The sequence below is a fragment of the Equus przewalskii genome, chromosome 14, assembly GCF_037783145.1.
Source record: "Equus przewalskii isolate Varuska chromosome 14, EquPr2, whole genome shotgun sequence".
NCBI classification, from domain to species: domain Eukaryota; kingdom Metazoa; phylum Chordata; class Mammalia; order Perissodactyla; family Equidae; genus Equus; species Equus przewalskii.
The window spans coordinates 84429565-84449851 of NC_091844.1; the positions used below are offsets into that span (position 1 = coordinate 84429565).

The window sequence follows — 20287 nt, forward strand, 5'->3', positions numbered from 1 at the left end:
TCTTAGATGTAGAATTGTGGCCTGCCTCCCCAATTTATATGTTGAAGTCCTAACCCCTAATATATCAGAATTTGACCAGTTTGGAGAGAGGGTCTTTAAAGAGGTAATCGAGTTAAAGCAAGGTCATTAGGTTGGGCCCTAGTCCAATCTGGCTGTGTCCTTCTAAGAGAACATCTGGACAGAGACTTACCCAGAGGGAGGGAAGATGACAATGTGAAACTCAGGAAGGAGACAGCCATCTGTAAGCCAAGGAGAGAGCCTTCAGAAGGAACAAACCCTGCCGACATCCCGATCTTGGACTTTTGGCCTCCAGAATTGTGAGAAAATAAATTTCTGTTGTTTGTGATACTTTGGCATATCAGCCCCAGGAAACGAATACAGAGCCCATCCTTGCCCTCAAGGGCGCCACTGGAAGGGAGATAAAGATGCAAAGAGCAATCATGAGACAGTGACAGGCACTCTAATGAAGTTCCGTAGAGAGTGAGAGTTTAGGGAAGGCCGTCTGAAAGGGCCAGGAAGGCTTCTTGGAGGAGGCGGCAAGTAAGGAGTTTCAGGCAGACATTTAGAGACATTTGCCCGTTCCCTGGGGCAAAGTAGAAAACATGTGCAAACTGAGGAGGATGCAGGAGAACCATGCTCAAGGATGAGTTTTGTCCAGTCACTCAGGCAACCATGGCAGCCCGTGTGGTACCTTTTCCCGGCATCCTCCTGTCCTTCACGGCATGACACTACCTCCTGCCTCTACACCCTCCTCCGTTATGAAGGACGGTCTCTGTTCAGTGGGCAAGTATACTCGTCTCTGGGATCCAAGTAGTGTTTCAAACCTCGGTTGAAACATGAGCGGAGCATGGGTCCTGCTGTCTCTTGCTGCATAACTTAGAGGTTTAGAACAATAATATATTGTTATGTCTCAGAGCTCTGTGGCTTGCTTGAGTTCATGGACAGTCCTCTCTTGGGGTCTCACACACTTACGGTCAGGTCATGACTGGAACTGGAACTCATCTGAAAGCTTTCCTGGGTGGGGGGTCCCACTCAGCTTCTTCACTCAGGCATCTGGCACCCAGCTCGGACAGCTGGCACAGCTGCAGTCGCCTGGCTCTGCCTCTCCATGCTGCTTTTCCATGTGCTGGCTTGGGCTTCCTCACAGCGTGGTGGTCGAGGGTGTTCAGACTTCTTGCACAGGGCTTGGCTTTCTCCAGAACAAGCCTTTCAAGAGACAAAGGCAGAAACTTGCACCCCAGCCTCAGAAGCATGCGGCAATGCTTCTCTCACATTTGGTTGGCTGTACCAGGCCAGCCACGAGTCAAAGGGTGAGGGCTTCGGAAGGGCGTGAATGTTGCAAGGTGTTTTTAATTAGAGGGTAGTCACCACAAGGATATTTCAGGGGGCAATACTGGCTTCGCATTGAGTCCCACCCTCCTTGTGGCTAGTGAGGGGATCCGGAGAGATCATTGTCAAGAACCCGAACGAGCAACTGGCACCACGAAATACATTTTCTTTTCATGAGAAAACGGGGCCAAGAGAGCATTCAATTTAATAATTAGGTCCCCTTGGCCAGAGCCAGGATGACTGCATGGAGATGTCACAGTCCGGAGCCCCCCTAGACAGACCAACTGGGGCCAAAGTTTACAAGTACCCAAGATCAGAAACACTTTTCTAGCTGGTTTGATTGCTACAAGGTGACTCAAGGAATAAAGAGCTTATTGATAAAGCTATTAAGCCTGCCTTTAACAAAGGAGGCCCTGGTAGCGCGACTGTTCGGCCTCCTTCCGGGGAGAACCTGCAGGCCGTCTGATTCCATGACCCCGGCGTCATGATGGGAAGGCATTCAAAGAAATCCTCTCTGAGGCCAGAGCAACTGAAATGCAAGTTAAGGTGAAAAATTAAACTGGCTGCTAATTCCTTTTCTGTGAAGTATCTTTCAAACCTTAAAAGGACTAAGTCTTCATAGCGAGGAGCCTTGTTTGCTAAATCGTTGCAAGAGACGCAAACATCAGCAGGGACAGGATAGTAGGATTTTAAGTTGCAGGCAGAAGCCAAGGGTGATCTGAATGTCCAGCACGCAGCGCTCGTCCCTGGGGCCCGCCCACCGTGCGACCAGCTCCCAGCTCCTGTTCCTCAGGTTGGCATCACTCTGCCCATAGACTCTCAGATGGGTCTAAGGTTTTCCCTGTGATATTAGTTTTCATTTTCTTTTCCTGTGAGCAGATTTCTTCTGCCATATGCTCATTTAATTCTAATTGTGGTGCATGAACATCTTGTGTAGTAAGTGGCCGTGTCCCTGGAGGCTCCACGAAGCTCAGCGCCGTGTGACCCGTGAAACAGTGTCAATATGAGAATCTCGTTGGGCAGGTCCCCACAACTTGGATCCCCCATTCCTCACTGAAAATAGTGCATGTCCAGAATTTTTTTGTCCTTTTAATAGGAAGGCCATACTGTTTGCTCCCAAATTGCATCATGCTTACACATCTGTCAGGAAAAAAAATCCGCAATATGATGCGTTTATAGAAGTTCACTTTTCCTGAGTACAGGACCACAAAGTTTGAAACTGGCAAGTCAGGGCTGAAAGAAGGAACGGCAATTTTTAACTTCCTCATAAGCAGGAGTAGGAGTTTCTCAGGCCTGACAAGTTGACAAGATGTTGATGATCCTCGCCAGCAGGTCTTTTCAAGAACATCCAAGGTGTGCTTGCTCTCAATTGTGCCCCTTGTCAATGGAAAGGTTGGCCTCTGTCTGCTCAGTGTCACCTCCCCGGCACTGCAGGCAAAGGGAGGGGAAGGAGGGGACTAAGAATGACAACCTGCCTCGAGATGCTGAGTTCCTGCCTCAGAGTGGCACAGGGGACTGATTTCAGTTTGGAGTACTTTCTGCAGAACCGTTCAATGCCTTCTGTTTGTAGTTTGGCCGATGGTCCATCTTCCTTTCCTCTTAGTGCTCCTTGTGTCGCCTGTCCCTCCCGGGAGGCACTCTTGGACTTCGGAGCTCTTTGGATGGACATGCAGAGTTCCTATTGTTTGCGGTGTGGTCTCTGCCCTCAGGAGGGGTGGGTGGTACACACTTTGTTATTCATTCAGCCCCTGGTGGCTCACCGAAGGCTGTGAGTTCAAATCTGTCATGGGAGCAATTTAATATGAAGAGGTGTTTTGTTTTTTTAAATAAACACGAACCTGGGATTTTTGTGGGCTCTCTCAGTCTCAAATCCTCCTCTCTGAAAACTCCTACTCCTTCCTAAAAAATCCCACAGCTAGATTTGTCACCTTCCCTGCAGGCTGTGTATATGTCTACATTTTAATGTTCTCCCTCTCTGTGTCTGCTTTAATGTGTCCCTAGGCCTCAATCGGTTCTCTTCTTTAATCTGATCTAGTTTATTCCCAAGAGCTATGCGTCATCAACCGTGTCGATGTTGACAGACGTTTTTTGTTTACGTTCATGATCATGGACAGAAGCACTTTGAACTTTCAAGGAATAGCCTACGTTAATAGTTTGAAATCACTCTTGATTGTTAAACAAAGCCTCCCTTCAAGTTGGCCACAGTGGAAGTATTTACACCATGAACATTGGCAAACACTACAAATTGGGGTTTTTAAAAAAATTTTATTTTAATGGAGAGCCAGTTTGCTGTTGCGTCTTTAGTTATGATGGATCATTTTGATTCCCATGGGCTCATATGTACAACTGAGATCAGCCTACGGTTCAGGAAACATTGGTATTCTATGAGACTGTGATAGGCGCTCACTCAGATAAGAGTTTTTGAACAATTAAAGATGGTTTTTTAAGTCAAAGAACTTCTTATTGGCTTTAAAAATGATAATGTGCCTTGCGAATATTCAAGGTGGGGGAGATATTGAATGACCTGTTTCCCTAAATTATTTAACCAAAGAACCCTCTCCCCACAGAATACCTTCCTATTATTATGTCACTGGCCCCTGAGAGGTCCTGGTTTAGATTTTTTCTCCTGAAAGTAGTATCTTAGACTTATCTCATTTATTTCTGTTTTAAGTGGGCTTGTGAAGGCTTTCCGAAGATGGAGGCGCCACAGGAATGAAAGGAGCTCAAAGCCTTCAGGGCGTGTGTCCTTCTTCAGTCCGCGTTCTTCCAGTCTTGTCTTTCCCAGTTCTTACTCATTGTCCCTTTTGTAACAGGAACATTCTTGTTGGTAATACACAACCTTTGGAACTTGATGAAAATCTTTTTTGAAAGTCTAGGTAAATTTGTTGCGTTTCCTTTTCCTCAAGTGCTGTTCTCTCTTCTCTGAAACCCTAATTTGTTGGATCCTGCTCTAAGAAAAATGCACCGCGCCCCCCGTGATTGTGCTGGGTGACCACTCTTGATTACACGTTATGTCTGTGCGTGATGCACACAGTGGCTCTGATCTAATCCCAATGCAGCCACGTGGCTTCTCATTTTATAACCGTGATTCAGTGCCTGTGTTTGCACAAGGCTGGGACTGTTAATTCTCCTTAAATTCAATCAGACAATGGGGGTCATATCAATGTTCTCTGTCAAGCAATTTTTTTTGTATGTTATTAGATTTTTTTGGTGGTCCATTGATATGAATTGTGAGAAACAGAAGCCACATTCAAAAGGAGTATTCACAAATACCAAGAAAAAATTTAAATATAGAAGTAAGAATCAGAAGAGAACAACTCTGAATAAATACACAAAAATTTTCTCAAGATATTGTTTGCATGTTTCCTGAATTCTGTGCTCCGGCAATTTGTAAGTCTTTCTTACTGAGATTTTACCGAGGGGTGAAGGGCAGAAGCAATGAGCGGCCTGAGACCCCTTATGGATGGTCTAGACAAGCGAAATTCCAAGTGACAGACACTCACGAGGTCAAAGAGCTGTTGAGAGACAGGACCTCTCGCATGAATATTCACGAGGGGGAGAGCTGCTGCCTCAGGTTCAGTTTGGCAACAGATAAGACTAAAACTAACAACTAAAAATGGGCTTAGATCTGCTGATTTCACTTTTAGGAGCTTGGGTTAAGGAAATAACGTACAAGGATGTTTACTGGAGCACCATTTATAAATCCAAGAAAATGGAAAAACTTTAATGTCTTGCAATTGTAAAGCACGTTATGGCAGGTGTGTAAAATAAGTACTATACTAATCATTTAAGATGATATTGATTTATATTTATTCACATAGAAAATATGCATCACATATTGTTAGGTGAAAAAAGCTGTTCATAAAAGGGTCTGTTAGTATAAATACATTTTTGGGGGTAAAATTTATATTTGTACATACGTAAACCCCACAAACACATGTGTATATGCGCATAAGAAAAACAGAGACGTTTATATACCATGGTGTTAATGATGGATTTCTTTTATGGGAAGGAACATGGGTTAACTTTCTTCTTTGTGTTTTCTGTATTATCCGATTTTTGTAACAACATGTCTTTGTTATTTTATTTTAAAGACGAAAACAACCCCGAAGCTGTTGGTTCTATCCGTCAGGACTGGGTGTCTTTCTGAGGCCCTGAAGTCCCATGCTTTACCTTATTGGGGACTGCTTTCTGCCACTGCTGGCCCAGTCCTGTCTGTTCCTGTGCCAGGGCCAGACTCAGGGGTACCTGAGCTGCATGTTCTGGAGCTTCATGTTCTGGAACTCCAGGGGCCTGCCCCATCTGCCTATCTGGAATTCTGCCTTGTTCCTGAGTCCAGCACTGGTCCTTGTTTTTTTCTGATTCTTGTCCTTGAGGCCTCACCTTGCGACCTCCAGCATCCTGGCTCTTCCCTTGCTATCTTGTCTTTGTTGGCCTTCCCTGGCGTTAGCTGCGGCCTCACCCTCAGCTGTGGTTGCTGGGGTCCTGCTACTGCTGACAGACCCTCTGCAGGACTCCCTTCTTAGGACCCATCACCCTTCAACATGGTCACCTCGCTGCCCACCTACTGTATGCCCAGGATATGTGCTGCGTCCCAGACTGGACTGCCCCTGAGGTGCTGCAGGGGGTCCTGCCCACTGCACTGGTGGCTCTCCTTCCTGCTCAGGCCTGCCCCTTTCTGCCCAGCAACTATATCCCTTCTCAGGTATGAACCCAGGGAGGTTCCACCCCATTAGGCCCCATGGCCCTAGACAAACCAGCTCAGACCCGATGCTAGATAGATGTGTATGTAACTATTGATAGATCTGAATGAACATACCCATTTCATGAGAATTCTGTTAGAACCAACGAAATATCAGGAAGAGGAAATCTTATATAAGAATCGTTAGAATAGTTGAGGATTTGGTGGAGGCCTTCACGCGCTGTCACGTCTTTCTCCTGCCCATCCCCAGGGGGCCTGCCTTCTGATAGGAATGGAAGGAAGCTTTGCCAATGGGCATGGACTTGGATGACTTGGGAGCAAGGGTTTTTCTTTGAACGAGGTCCTCCTGGACACTGTGTCCCAGCCCCAAGGTAGACTGGGGTGATGCTGGGCAGGTACAATTCATCGTTATTCCACATGGAGTGTTACCTCTTCTGCTCTTCCCTGGCAGGCCTCTCTAAGTGCCAGCTTCAGTCCATGAGCTTGACTTCTGGTCTCGTCTCCTCCGTCCTGCAAAAAAAAATCACTGTTTTTTAATACGGAAACAAGGCCTAGGGGGCTTCAGTGCGAGATTGAAGGTCCCTTGGCTGGTGGAGGAGGGAGGAGGCCAGGTCGAGGCCCGTTTCAGGCCCCTGGGCCTCCCCGCATCCTGTGACTGCTTTGTCTGTGTCTTGTCCCAGCAAGAATAGATTTACTGATGAGTGAGCTCAGAATCGAGGTATTTTTTCAGGTAGGAGATGTAATATGCATGGGCTGGTGCAGAATAAGTGAAAACAAGTGACTCAAAAGGCCCAAACCGGCCTGAAAACCACCATTAATGGGTTCTCATAATTACCAGTATCTTCTCTTTAGTCAAACCGATTGCAGTGTGATTTCCATCATATTGAGATTAGCTTGGAAAGCACACCACTTCTGCTTTTGAAAGGGTAGGGAAGTTCTCTCTTCCACTCAGGTGACTCTGGAGGATGTTGTCCTCTCTTCTGCCATTCTCCCTCCTCACTTTGTCCCTCCATTCACGTCACAGCCGGCCCGGGCAAGGCTTCTCCTTCTGTGCCAGCCAGCTGCCCTTTCCTCTGGCTTGGTCGAATGTCCTGATAAATAACACACAGTCTACAGCTGTTCAAATGATGTGGCTTTTTCGAAGTAACACCTCCGTGTTCATTTCCACCCTTACAGGCTTCATCGCAATAGGCAAATAAGATACGATGGGACATGGTGTTAAACAAAATCAAATGAGTGGGCGGTGGGAACTGAACATGAGCTGTGACTGCCCTGGAGCAATGACCGGCCACTCTCTTCTTGCCGTGGCCAAGATACTCCTCTGGCAGTCTCTGCCTGCAACTTACTTAAGATCTTTGTTTTGCTCTGGCTTCCTGCCCCTCCCCCTTCTGAAATTCATTTTGTAGGTCAACACTATGTCTCCAGTGTCAAATAATTGACACAAATGCCTCTTCTTATTTAGAGATCATTTGCAGAAAGGGAAATCACTTCTCTGATGAAGATAAGACTTTACAAATTTCACCAGGTTATCAGCTCTAGAGACGGTGTATTAGAAAATGCATTGTAAATCACGCAAGTACAACGCTTTGTTTGTTAACGTCTCACTTTACTGTGTGAAGCAATTTTTGGCGATTGCAAATGTGGCTTGTTTATTTTGTGTCACTGTGTGGTTTCTGCCATTGAGTAGAGGTCCCTAAAGAAGTCTTAAAGTTAGATGCACAGAGTGAAACTGAACCGTGTGTGAACACCTGAGAAATTCGCATTGCAAGTATAATGTCATTGTCTCCTACTCATCAACAGCAAGGAAAAAATAAAGGAACATCCATAGAAATTTGGAATAGGAGTTAAGCAGACACAGCAAGCCTCCCGCTCTTCCTCCCACTGTCTCAGTTGTTGACCCTGCCACTGAATCCTATCCAGCTCTGTGCCTCAGTTTCCGCCTCTGCCCCTGTATCATGGGATGTTTGGAAGGTTAAGTGAAATAGCATGCATAAAGTGTTTAAAAGAGTGCCTGGCATACAGTAAGCACACAATTGATGTTAGGTATTGTAATCACTATTATAATTCCACTAGAACCCAGACTCACATGGGTCCTCCTCCTCAAATGGGATGCTCAGCAGAGCTCTGTTTATGTCACACTGGGCCTTCCCTAACCGCCGGCTGCCTCCTGAGCCATAGGGGGCAGTGCCTGGGAACGTGTATAACCAAGTATGGGATGATTTACAAATTGGACATTCATGCTTCTTGGAGTCTGAAGGCTGTAAAATCTGCTTTAAGCAAAGCCCGCTCAGAGTTGTCAGGATAACCTGAATCAGATGCCCTCCAACCATACATGGAGAGATGGGATCCTGGCAGAAACTGCATATATTTTGATCATTTTATACAAAACCTCCCAAATTTTATGACTTGAACCTCACGTGTCAATCTTATTAATATATACACTGTCAGATCACGATGACGTATTTTGACAGCAACATCTGTCACCCCTTCCATGGCCTATGTTTATTTGGTTAATGTAGCCGACTATGTAGGCTCCCATTCTTCCTGTTACTTTATGTCCACCTTCCCAAACTTCGTGCACTCTCTGAATCAATGCTGCTTCAGGTGGAAGAGGAAGGACCTCTGGCCTCAGCTACTACCTCTAATCACATGCCCACAACCTGTCTGCCAAATGCGGGATTGCATTACAGTCATCAAAAAACAATTGAATATTCCTCACACACAAGGCCTTTGGGAAGAGTAAAAGCACGGGGTTCGTAATGCGACTTGGTCACTGTTGCAGTAAGGGGAGAATTATAATAAAATCCGAAGCCAAAGCTCATTTCTATGAGAATGTGCAGCCGCCTCTCCCAAACCACATTTGTACCAAAGTTGTTAACAAGTCCATCTATGGACATGTGTTAGTTTCATTTGTAGTAAGATGATGCGTGGGGCCTTTCTTGTGCAACTAGGACCCATGGGTAGAAAACAAAACTTGTTAAGTGCTCTCATATTCTAAAGAGAGTGCTAGAAGTTGGGGTCAGACACCTCCACAGGCCCTACTAACACCACCCACCACCCTGCCACACACATCCCCAGGCTGTATGAGAAGAGGAATGGGGAGAGGAGGGCAAGCCTGGGGGCTGGGCTTCTGGGGAGCACAGAGTCTGAGGTGGTGGTTGTGGGGCCCTTTCCTCCCTGCCATGGTGGAGGATGGTGTCTCCGTCCTTGAAGTCGAGGGCAAGTCTCCAAAGAAATCCTCCGAGTCGATGGAAGTGTCTGCAGAACCAGGAGCCCGGCAGCTCGTCCCTCTCCTGATGCTTGCTGAGCTCCATAAGCCCCTGGGCCCATTCTGGTGCTGCTGTCAAAGTGGATATGGGGAGAGGTCTGAGTTCTCGACACAGGCTCTCTGCATTTGAAGATGTGTTTGATCGTATTGACTATTGCCTGTTTCGGTTGCAGAGATTTCTGAAGGCAGAAGGCAAGCTGGACTATAGTGTTATGGGCCTTGGAGAAATACGGGGCTGACCACCACCTATTCCAGCTTCCCAAGGCCGTCAGCAGGCATAGAAGAGAGGACACTAGGGTTCTTGTGGTTCCGTAGGGAGGACCCTGGAAGTTATTGAAGGCACAGGATGCTGGGACTAGTGGTTGGGGCCCCCAGAGAAGGTGTGATTTCCCTTACTTGGGAGGCGAGGGTGGAGCTGAATACCATCCCGAGGAAATGACAGAGACCAACCGTTTAGCAGAGGGTGCACGCAGCAAGCTGGCGACCTCCTCATCTGCCGCATTTGTAACCACTGTGTCCAGCCATGCTGACCCCTGGCTGTCCTTCTTTCCTTGGACGGCCTCTCCATCTGTGTCCACCATTGGTCTTCTGTCTTCATTTAGGCTGCTGCTGACAAGTCTCCTCCGAGACACCTTCCTTGGGCACTTTATCTATAAAAGCGCCTCCTGTTCCTCTGAGTTCCCTTGTCCTGCTTTATTTGTCTATATACCTGACAACTGCCCAGCAGTACACTAGCCGTTCATCTGGTCCCCTATCCAGACACCGGGCATGTAGGGTCAAGAGAAGAGTGGCTTTGTTTGGTTCCCCCTCTATCTCCACTGCCTAGAAGAGTGTACAGTGGCGGCAGGTGCTCGATGAATATCTCTTGGATGAATGAATGAATGAGCTGGCCTGATCCTCCCTCCAATGTCAGGCAGTTAGTTAAGGGAGACAGTACCCAGTGTTAGTTGCTCTCCTTTTGCATCTCCAGAAGCATCATCTGCCTTTCTTGGGCCTGACCTGTGCCTCAGGCTAGTGATTAGGGCTGGGTTTGACCAGGAGAGAGAGTTAGAGGTATTTACTTCCCAGGCCCCTCCTTCCTGGGCTGTGCATGACAGTGGCTGTGTCCCTCCCCTGAAGCCACAATGCCTTCCAGGTGTGCCCTCTCTCATGGCAGGAGCTCCCTCCTCATCCCCCTCAGACCTAGGCAATGGCCTCCTGTCACAGCTAGTTCCTGGTCTTTACATACCTGGCGATTGCCTTAACTTGCCCACCGTTCTGAGAACAGTCTCTTCGTTAAGTTCACTGCCAACCACTTGAATGTGCCATCTCTTTCCTGCCAGGACCTGACTGATGTGCCAGCCTGTTCACTAACCCTCCTTCATCCTGAGCTGACCACAGGAACCTCCCCACCCCGATGCCGTCCACAGGCCAGCAGCATTGGCAGGACCTGGGAGTTTGTTAGAAGTGCAGAATCTCCGGTTCCCCATTCTGATGGAGTCAGAGCCTGTACTTTAAGAAGATCCGGGTCATCTGCATGCGAGTCTGCGGAGCACTGACTGGAGAGGGGGAGGCGGCGTTGGGTAAAGACGGGACTACGCCCCACCCTGACATGGTGTGTTTGTAAACTAGCAAGGCAGGCTCCTCACACAGCAGCTCCACACTTCTTCTTCCCTCTGCCTCCTGTGGGCAGAGAATGGGGGAAGCACATCCATTCTGGATTCCAGTTGCCTGGGTTCCAATCTTGCCTCTCCCCTCACTACCTGTGCAACTCAGGGTGCATTTCTCACCATCTCTGTTTCCCTGTTTGTCCAGTGGGGATGGTAATGGTGCTGCCTGTCAGGCTGGGATGATTAAACCACATGATGCAGAAGAAGCGAGGGAACAAGCCAGGTGGATATACGTGGGAAGGATGAGTGAGGAAGAATAAGGAAGAATATGGAGGTAAGGGAATATAGTGGGGCAGCCAGTGCCTCATGCCGGTGCCACCCACAGGGTCGCTAAGGAGTGTTGGTGGTGGTGGTGGCCATGTCATTTTGGGTAGGAGCGGAGGCAGTACGTTTAGGTAATATATAAGCTGGAAAATCCATTCGTGTATTTCTGCTCATAAAAACAAGACAGTCACCTGAAATGATAGTCATCACAGCATCTGTATTTGCTTGAGAGCTTACAAGGCCCTTTCAAAGACATCATACAGATATTTAAGAGTATGAGAAGCAAAGCCCTGGAAAACTCATTCCAGGCGGTGCTCGGGAAGATGGAGACCTTTCAGAAGAAAGCTGACTGTAAATGAACCCCTGCTTCCAAGCGTCATTCTGCAGATGCACTTTGATTTCACAGCCATTGATCAATAATTCATTTGGCTGGTGACTGCCGATGACATGATTTAATATGTCCAGCTAAATTATGTTCCCATAGGAACACTCATGCATACCAAAGGAAAAATGACAATTGCCACAGTGCTGGCCCCTAATTGAAGCAAGCCTGCATACATGCCTGGACCTGCTGTTTGAGGGAGAGAAGGGCTTGTGTCCAATCAATAGAGGTGCTAAAGCAGAGAGATCTCCAGGAGTCCAGGATGAGCGAAAGAACTTCTAGCCATGTCACCTCTAACCAGGGGCACCTCGCAGTGGTCGACGTTTGTAATACCCACCAGCAAGATCAGAACTGGAAAGACCAAAGTGAGGCACACCCAGGAAAGTAAAAATTGCTTGAGAGTAATTCCAAGTATTTATTCAGACTTTCCGAGAGACTCTTTCAGCATCTTTGCCATCCGTGGGCATTTCTGCCTGTTTCTCTGTGTCTTCTTTTGGCCTCCCCTTGTTTAGCGAGAGAGATGTCGGTGAACTAGCAGAAGCAGCAAGCACATGTCTGAGGCTACAGTGACAGCAGGTGTGTTACACGAACGAAGTCAAAATACCCTGAGGCTTGGTTTCTAACCAAAAAGGGAAACTGCGATTCAGGAGATTCTGTGAGACGAAGTTAAATACTAAAAAGAGCCGGGATGATCATATACTGAGATCACAGCAGCAAACAGTAGCTGGGAGCACTGGGCTTGACGTCAGGCTGCTTGGGTTCAGCTTGTGACTCCACTGCTCACTGGCTGTGTGATCTTGGAAAGTTACTTTACCTGTCTGTGCTTCGGTTTTCATGTCTCTTAGGCATAATAATGTTTTCTTACTCCTGCGGTTGTTGTGAATATTAAATGAGCTCTGATGCAATTACATTTTTAGTGCAATGCTTCATGTATACTTATGATCCAATAAATGGTAATAATGTATATTCTTTATCATTATTATTACCAGTGGTTTCCTAATTGGTCAACTTACCTCCAATTTTTCTGTCCCAATCAACCGCTGTTTACGCTACTGCCACACTAAAATTCTGGAAGACTCACTCTGATTAAAAAACCCTAATGGCTTCCCAATTCCTATAAAATAAAGATCAGGATTTTTAGAATAATATACAAAACATCCAAACATCCATGGTCTTGTCCTGCTTATCTTTACACCTCTCTCCAGCTATGTTAGCCTATTCCCAAGTTCTTAAAAGTCCTGCATTTGTCAACCTGTGTGTTCATACTATCCCTTCCTTCCACCCATCCATCCATCCACCCATCCATCCATCCACCCATCCACCCGTCCACCCATACATCCAACAAATACTTACCGGATGCTTACTCTGTGCTAGGTACTATACTAGGCATAGAGGATGCAATGATGAACAAGCAAAGAAAAAACTAAAATTTTGGGGATAACGACAACTGTTATGAAGAGTGTAGCAAGGTCCTGTGGGTGGAGGGTGTTCTTTAGATAGGGTAGTGAGAAAGCCCTCTGTGGGTAAAAGGCATTTGAGCTGAGACTTGGGGAGGCTGCAATGGAAATATCTCGAGTGAGAATGTTCTAGGCGGGGTAACAGCTGATGCACAGGTTTTGCAGTAAGCCAACTGTTGCAGCAAACAACCCCAAATCTCAGTGGCTCAACACGGTTAGTGTTTTTCTTTCTCACTTTAAAACCTAGCGTGTGGGGGGACACTGCTCCACCCAGTCACACCGGTGATGCGATGCCACGGCCTTCAGTGGCTCAGCGTCTTGTGCCTTCCGCTGTCAGATGGGAACAGAGAGAGAGTGTGGATGATCGCAGGGGCAGCGGCTAGAAGGGTCAAATACCAGGCTTTACCCGTTCTGTGGGCACAGACTCTGAGCTGACTGCAAGGGAGTTTCTAAACGTAACCTCTCTGTGGGACTACGGAGAAAAAAGACAGGACTTGGTGACTCATTCTGCTCTCTGTCCCAGGCCTCGAGGCAGGAAGAGCTTGGACTGTTTGGGGAACAGAGCTTAGAGTGTGGTGGGGAGAGTGGAAAGACGTGAGGACAAAGGGAAGGCTGGAACAGGGCCTGCAGCTATTTTAAGGAATTTGGATTTTATTTTAATATCAAATGGAAACCTTTATAAAGAGTTTTATGCCGAGGAGGGACACGGACAAATTTATAAGTTAAAGAGACCTTGTTAATGTGGAGAAAGAATTGAGGGGATGTGTTAGTTCCCTCTTGCTGTTGTTACAAATTACCACCAATTTAGTGGCTTAAACCAGTACACGTTACTGTGTTACAGCCTGGAGGTCAGAGGTCAAAAATCTCAGTGTCTGAAGGGCCGTGTTCCTCCTGGAGGAGCTTCCGGGGAGAAGCTCTGTCCTTGCCTTTCCAGCTTCTAGAGGCCACCTGCATTCCTAGGCTCTCAGCCTCTTCCTCCATCTTCAGGGTGCCTCACTCCCACCTCTTGTTCTGGCCTCACATCACCACCTGTCTCTCTGACTAATCCTACTGCTCCCTCTATATGAACCCTTGGGATCACATGGGCTCACCAGACAATCCCAGGTGACCTCCCCATCTCAAAGTCCTTCACTTAATCACTGCTGCAAAGTCCCTTTTGTCATGTAGGGTAACATGCTCACAGGGTCAATGGATTAGGACATAGAGATCTTTGTGGGCCATTGTTCAAATGACCACAGGGTGCAAGAATGATAAGACGACCAGTAAAAAGATCGTGGCCACGGTCCTAAGCTCAGACAGTTGTGATGGGGTATATGGATTTGAAGGAGAAAGGCATGGATTTGAACACCGTTTGGGGGCCAGGATCCACAAGTGGTGGTCATTGACTGGTCCTGGGAGATAATGAAGGAGGAACCAAAGAGGGGCCCACGTTTCTTGCTTGGGTGTAATTGATGAAATAATGACCGGAATCATTCAAAGAGTCTATTCAGTAACCAGTGATAAGCAAAAATTCTAAAATTGTCTATAATTTATAAGACTTGTGACAAGGAAAGAACTCATAATTACAAACTGGTTGTCACTGGATCTTACATACTGATTTTTGTCTGAATCATTAATTAGCAAGTGAATCAACAGCTGTTGATATCTCATAAACAAGCTATTCTAATTTATTTTTTAAAAAGTACCATGTAGTTAAAGGGAAGCGCCACAGAGGTGAAGATTGAGAAATATTCCTTAGAATTATTTCTACATTTCAGGGTGTATTTTAAAAATGGTGTTTGTGAGCCACCAACTTGCACTCAATAAGCTACAGCAAAGGTTGAGCTACAATAAACTAAACACTTTAATTTAAAAATTGACGTGAAATAAACAGTTGCATATTTTCCAATGTCTGAAACACGTTTGAGATCTTCATCACTCTTCAAAATGGTGGGTTTTGGCCACTACTTCGGTTTTCTCCCTTCTGTCTTTCTCAGTTCTTTTCCGGTTCTCTATTGCTGCATGGTGAACTCTGCTACAGAGGCTGAAGACAATGACCGTTATTATGGATTATGATTGTGTGGGTTGGGATTTCGGGCAGAGCTCCCTGATGATTCTTCTGCATCCTTTAGTGTAGACTAGGATGGCTCAGTCGTGTTTGTCAGGTGCTGGTCTGGTCTGGACCATCTCAGGCAGCTTCACTCACATCCTTGGCCCCTTGGCGGGGTGGGCTGCATGGATGGGTCCAATGGGCCCTCCCTGCCATGTCCTTTCAGGCTTATCCATGCAGCAGGTTAGTTCAGGTGTGTTATGTGACTACTCAAGGCTCCAAGGGGTCAAGGCAGAAGCTTCCAGTTCTCTCAAAGGCTAGTCTTGGAACTGGAATAAGGTTGCCAGATTTAGAAAATAAAACTACAGAATGCCCAGTTCAATCTGAATTTCAGATAAATGACAATAATTATTAGTATAAGTATGTCTCAAGTGTTGCATGGGGCGTACTCACACAAAAAGAGTTATGTTTCTGAAATTCAAATTGAACTGGGCGACCTGCATTTTTTCTGACAACTGTTGCCTGGAATCACTTTCACTATCATCTATTTGTCAAAGGAGCCACCTGCCAGCCCAGACCCAAGGGGGAGGGCAGAGGACCCACCTCTCCGTGAGGGAAGTGTCAAGGAGTGTGTGGCCTTCTTCAATTCACCACCGACACTGCAGTCTGGGCTTTGGTCCGTTTTGATGTAGGGACTGCCAGTGCCGATGCTCTCCATGGCCTTCCTGAATGAGCTGAGGTGCTCGGTGCCACCATTCACCTCAAATCCCACCGACCTTGGCACAGCAGGCAACATGGCACATAGCGGAAGGATCCAGATAGACCTGTGTGTGAATCCTGTGTTACCTGAGGCAAGTGCCTCGTTCTCTCTGAGCCTCGGTTTCCCCCACGTGTTACATGTTTATCACCATAATACAGTGGGTTGCAGTAAGGATTAAACAAGGTGACAAATGAATATAAGACAAATTACCAGAAAACAGAACACGTTCTGCATCAATAGCAGCAGCCCCTGCGATGGTAGAAGAGCTATAAAATGGGAGGATTGAACTTCAGCGACCAGGAAATTCGTGAGCCGAGCAAACTGCTCAATGACTTGCCTTTGCTCTGAGGGCTTTGCATCCATGAACTTTTGGCTCCTTTTTGTACTGAACACGCCTGGTCTCTGACTGGGATAAATACAAAAGCGAATGCAACTCTTAGCGCCTTTCGCCAAGGAGTCCCTTCAGGAATAATACTGTAAATATTGTAATATTTTAAAATCAGGCTTGGAGAACACTGATTTTCTTTAGCCCCACTCAAGCCCCTCAGTGGATCCTAAATTGCTATAAATATCAACGTATTTATCTCCTTAACCTTTCAGGTGATTTTATTCTGCCCGTCGCACTGCAGCTGTCCAAGCGAAAACAGCAAAGACCTTCTCTGTGCATGAAAGTGCGTCTCCATGCGGCCCCTCGGGGCGGGGGGTGAGGGCAGACTCTCGCGCCCACCCTGGGCTTGACCCTGCTCGCTCCTGCTCGTTGCCTTGGAGCTCGGCGTAGCTCCCCGGGTGGAGCCTTGGAGAAGGATGGTCAGATTTATTTGTGGTCTAAACATGGATGAAATTAAACATAGGCAAAATATTTGACAAAATGCATTTTGAAAAACAAAAACGAGTTTTAAGGACTGTCACAGCCAATAAATTCACTTAGATGAAGGACTCTATGTGTAATAAAAATGTCCCATTTAAGAAATTAAACGATCTTGTCATTTGTAACAAGGATTAATAGAATTTTAAAACGGAATGAGCTACTGTGAAGCTTGGTGAGTCACAATGGCCTTTCACATTTGCAATATTCCTAAGATTTATTAATTAACACACCAGAAATGATTTTAATGTAACATTATGGTACAGATTTAAACACCCAAATGGAAAATGCTTCTTATTAAGGTTTCTCATCCTTTCTTAACATTAAAATGCTAAACTAATTAAAACCAAAGGTACTTTAAAAACAGTTTGCTTCCAAACAGATTTTTAATATACACCAAGCCAAGTATGAACCTAGAGGTATTTTTTTGGGGAGATAGAATCAGAAATCTATTAAAAATAGAATTTCTAATAGGTGTTCTAACAGTCTCTTCTCTGTCTGCATGTGTTCTGCATGGCAATAGTGCTGTTTAAGGCAGAATTTGGGCCCAGGTTGTGAATTTCATAAGAGCATTAGGCAAAACTTTCTAAAGCATGTCACACTTTATCACAGTTTTGCTTAAGCTACTCCCAAGATCTTCCACTGCCCTAGCGTAAATTTCGTTTTCTTTGTTACAACCTACAAAGCTGTCTGCAATCCGGTCTCCACCTGTTTTTTCTCCCTCCTCTCAGTGTTGTTGTATTTCAGCTATTTTAGCCCCCTTTTACTTTCTTTGAACGTGCGAAGCTTGTTCCTCCTGTAAAGTCTTTGTATTTTCAATTCCTTCTAGAATGTTCTTACCCTAAGTCATCACATAGCCTATTCCTTCTCACTATTCTGGTTCTGATTGTCCTACCTAAGATGCTTCTAATCTAGCCCATTACCCTGCATTATTCTCTTTAGGGCACTCATCACACTCTAAAGTATCTTAATGTTGTCTCCTTGTTTATTGTCTGTCTCTTTCAACCAGAAGACAAGGTCCACAAGGTCCTGGTCTGCCTTGTTCCAGCCGGAATCCTCGGTGCCTAGAACAAAGCTCGGTCAACGGCTGTTGAAGGAACGCAGGCACTGTGGCATCCAGAGGCGACAAGAAGCGGTGACTACCAGACAGCTGGGTAGGAAAATTGTATCGGTTTTTAGAGAAGTTGCTGGTGTCTCGTTGTGAGACCTTAAAGAAATTGAGATAAAAGCTTGTGGGCAGGAAGTGGGAAACATACGTATTAATATGCTCGGCTAATCTCTGAATCAAAGAGAAAGACAAAGGAAAGAATGATGACATTGAAATAAGAAGGCTGATAGCAGCGAGGGGCCTGAGTGCTCGATGTTAAGAGATGGAGGCTGACTTTTTTTGATGTTTTTTTCAATCTGAGAATTTTTTTTAAAAGGTCTAATTAATTTTCTTTCTAGGTTTGGGAGCGTTCAAGAAATGCCTGTCAGTGTTTATTTGGGAGTCCCAATTTTCTCTTTCTTCTTATTCCTCATACCTAGCGTCGATTCACATGAACTCAGAATTGTGAATAAATGGCTTATTTACAATATGACAAGACTCTTCCATTTTGTCCTGTCTCTTCTCTCCTCTTTGGTAAAAGTCCCTCTGGCCTTCTCCATCACCTCTGCTCCCTCTCGCCTTCTGCCTTGGCAGCCTCTGGTACCTAGGAATTTATCTGACAATGTGTTGGTGGATCTTAGAGTTCTGTGGAAACTTGCTGGTGTTCCAGAAGAACATTCTTCAGGAAAACCGCCTTAGAAGTTTTGGTGAAATGATAATATTTTTTTGTATTTTAGAATTGTGTGAGTGTCTTTTTTCCTTCTCTGTCTAAACTACTTTCCTATACTTAGCCTGAAGTCGTGAGTTTGTTGCTAATTTATCAGGATGCTGTAAACCAGCAAGCAGTACATGCAGTCATCAACACGTTAAAAATGAGCCCGGCATACCGAACGGCTCACTGTATGATACCTATTGATAATAACAGTGAGTATAGCTAAACTAGCTAAAGAGAAAGAAAACTTACCAGAACCCTTATTACCTTCTCATGGCTCTACAAGACATAGTGATTATTATAGTTTTCCTTCAGAATGGATCTACTGTAATTTAGAAAAAATGCGTTTAAATCAAAGCCAATCTATGTGTCTATATAAGTATATACCATATATGTAATACCTATACTAAACAGGCAATTCAACAAACACACGTCGACTGTGTGTATGCCAGGATGTGTGCACCAGTAGGCAGTGATGCCTGCCCCAGGGGATGTCCCCTGTGGTTGAGAATGTGTATTGACCAGGAATTGTCTCTATCACTTCATCAGCTTTCTGAAATTTTTAAAATATGGTTTCTGATTTCAAAACAGTGAGTAACCACTCTGCGTTCACACGTTATAAAATTTTGCTGAGGAAGATTTGCCCTGAGCTGACATGTGTGCCAACCTTCCTCTATTTTTAGTACATGGGCCCCCAGCACAGCGTGATGGCTAACAGAGCAGCGTAGGTCCGTGCCTGGGAACCGAACCCGGGACACCGAAGTGGAGTACGCTAAACTTAACTGCTAGGCCATTGGGGACGGCCCAGGAATCCCAGATTTTAAGAGTGCAAAGAAGTCCTGAGACCAAAAAATCTGAGAACTGTTGATCTGTTTGATGGGGTTTTAGCTCAGCTGGGGATTCTTTCTTGTTCACTTGTTGAGTTATTTAACAAACCTAACCGGGCATCTACTTTGTGTAAAGTATTTGACTATTTTGGGGGGGCCAGAGCAATGGGTGATCCATTGCTCCCTCCTTCAGGAAGCTGACTGCGAGTCTGTGTGGATGGAGGGAAATGGCCCTCTGTCTGTTAGGAGGTTGATTACTAACACTGTTGCCCACTTTGCAGCATGATTTTCAGGCCGCAAAGCTGGTGGATGAGCACTTGTCTTTCCGGGGAGTGTGCATGACAGTTGAGACGGCGACACTGGTGACACACACGTGAGCAACTGCTATTTCTGCTTTATCTGCTTGTGGGTCAGCCCGAGTGTTCTGGGCTCCTTCGTGGTAGCCCTAGGTTAGCAGTCCCTTGCACAGAAGGCCGAGGGGTGCACCCGTGTGACGCTGACCACTGACCACACTGCCAACAGATAACCATCTCCATCCCCCGCTCTGCCTGGAACTAAAATTGTCAACAGGGCTCTGAACGCAGTTTGGGTTCTGCGGTCTTAGGTTGGTAACTGCTTTTCTGCACTCTGCTCCTCTTTGAAACAAGCGCTTGCAGGACGGCCCTCAAAACAGCTGCCCCTGAGGCGGAGTTTTCTGCTTCTTTTACCACTTGCGGTTCGAGAGGCCATCTCTGTAGCCAGAGAACTACTCTCTCCCCTCGGCCTGTTGGCAGCCTCTCTCTCTCCGGTTGAATGCATGACCCAGTTTGCTTTCCTTTCAATGGGTAGCAAAGGGGAATAGGAACAAAGGAGCATTTTCAATAATGTGAGGAAATTCAGGACCGGGGGAGACTCCCCGCTGGTTCAGCCGCTGGGAAATTTCGTCTTGTGTCAGTTTACACTGGATTTTCTAAATG

At 46.1% G+C, this 20287-nt stretch overlaps 1 long non-coding RNA gene across 3 annotated transcripts in view; it reads left to right on the forward strand.

The window, feature by feature from the left end:
* Positions 1 to 20287, forward strand: part of LOC103549348 (uncharacterized) — an 83027-nt gene that overhangs the window by 51001 nt on the left and 11739 nt on the right. For all 3 annotated transcript variants that reach the window (XR_011526766.1, XR_011526767.1, XR_011526768.1), the window contains exons 3-4: positions 17715 to 17859; positions 19613 to 19704. This is a non-coding gene — a long non-coding RNA (uncharacterized lncRNA). The remainder of the gene's footprint in view (positions 1 to 17714; positions 17860 to 19612; positions 19705 to 20287) is intronic.